The sequence below is a fragment of the Triticum aestivum genome, chromosome 1B (assembly GCF_018294505.1).
Source record: "Triticum aestivum cultivar Chinese Spring chromosome 1B, IWGSC CS RefSeq v2.1, whole genome shotgun sequence".
Taxonomy (NCBI): Eukaryota; Viridiplantae; Streptophyta; class Magnoliopsida; order Poales; family Poaceae; genus Triticum; species Triticum aestivum.
Window position 1 is genome coordinate 318,547,363 of NC_057795.1, and position 1,907 is coordinate 318,549,269.

Genomic DNA, 1,907 nt, shown 5'->3' on the forward strand with positions numbered 1-1,907 from the left:
GAATGGTAAGATTCATTTGTGCCTATTGTATATGTCGTCATTTGTGTTTGTAGTCTTATGATTTCTCTAGTAAGTTGTTATACTGTGGTGAACGCTATGCATGTTGTCCAGTTTGAGGATCAAGCAACATGATCACAAGATCTACATAGGTAACACATACTGTTTAGGAAATATGCGACCTCTGACGTGACAAGTGGAGACATCTATGAGGATCAAAGACAACATGAGATAATGGTGATCCATTAAACTTAGTGCATGATTCCAGTTTAACGATCTTAATTGTGCAGACGACCATGCTGCGACAACGTTGAAGCTGTTGGAAATATGCCCTAAAAGCATTAATAAATTGGTTATTATCATATTTCCTTGTTCATGATAATCATTTATTATCCATGCTAGAATTGTATTGATCGGAAACTCAAATACAAGTGTGGATACATAGACAACAAGATGTCCCTAGTCAGCCTCTACCGGGCTAGCTCGTTGATCAAAGATGGCTATGGTTTCCTAGCCATGAATATGAGTTGTCATTTGATAACGAGGTCACATCATTAGGAGAATGATGTGATGGACAAGACCCAAACTATAAACGTAGCGTATGATCGTATCAAGTTTATGTTGGGGAACGCAGAAATTTCAAAAAAAATTCATACGATCACGCAAGATCTATCTAGGAGAAGCATAGCAACGAGCGGGGAGAGCGTGTCCACGTACCCTTGTAGACCGAAAGTGAAAGCGTTATATCAACGCGGTTGATGTAGTCGTACGTCTTCATGATCCGACCGATCTCAGCACCGAACGTACGGCACCTCCATGTTCAGCACATGTTTGGCCCGATGACGTCCCTCGAACTCTTCATCCAGTTGAGGCCGAGGGAGAGTTCCGTCAGCACGATGGTGTGGCGACGGTGATGATGAAGTTACCGGCACAGGGCTTCGCCTAAGCACTACGACGATATGACCGAGGTTGAATATAGTGTAGGGGGGCACTGCACAAGGCTAAACAATCAACTTGTGTGTCTATGGGGTGCCCCCTCCCCGTTATATAAAGGAGGGGAGGAGGGGGTTGGCCGGCCTCGTGGTGTGCGCCCCCAAGGGGGGAATCCTACTCCTACTAGGAGTAGGTTCCCCCCTTTCCTAGTCCTAATAGGAGGGGGAAGGAAGGGGAAGAGGAGAAGAAGGAAAGGGGGGCCGAACCCCCTCCCAATCCGGATTGAGCTTGGGGGCGCCCCACCTCTTGGCCGCCTCCTCTCTCTTCCACTAAAGCCCATGTAGGCCCATTAAGCCCCCGGGGGTTCCGGTAACCTCACGGTACTCTGGTAAATGCTCGAACTCGTCTGAAACCATTCCAGTGTCCAAACATAACCTTCCAATATATCAGTCTTCATGTCTCGACCATTTCGAGACTCCTCGTCATGTCCGTGATCACATCCGGGACTCCGAACTACCTTCGGTACATCAAAAAACATAAACTCACAATACCGATCATCATCAAACGTTAAGCGTGCGGACCCTATGGGTTCGAGAACTATGTAGACATGACCGAGACTATCTCCGGTCAATAACCAATAGCGGAACCTGGATGCTCATATTGGCTCCTACATATTCTACGAAGATCTTTATCGGTCAAACTGCATAACAACATACGTTGTTCCCTTTGTCATCGGTATGTTACTTGCCCGAGATTCGATCGTCGGTATCACCATACCTAGTTCAATCTCGTTACCGGCAAGTCTCTTTACTCGTTCTGTAGTGCATCATCCCGTAACTAACTCATTAGTCACATTGCTTGCAAGGCTTATAGTGATGTGCATTACCGAGAGGGCCCAGAGATACCTCTCCGAAACACGGAGTGATAAATCCTAATCTCGATCTATGCCAACCCAACAAACACCATCGGAGACACCT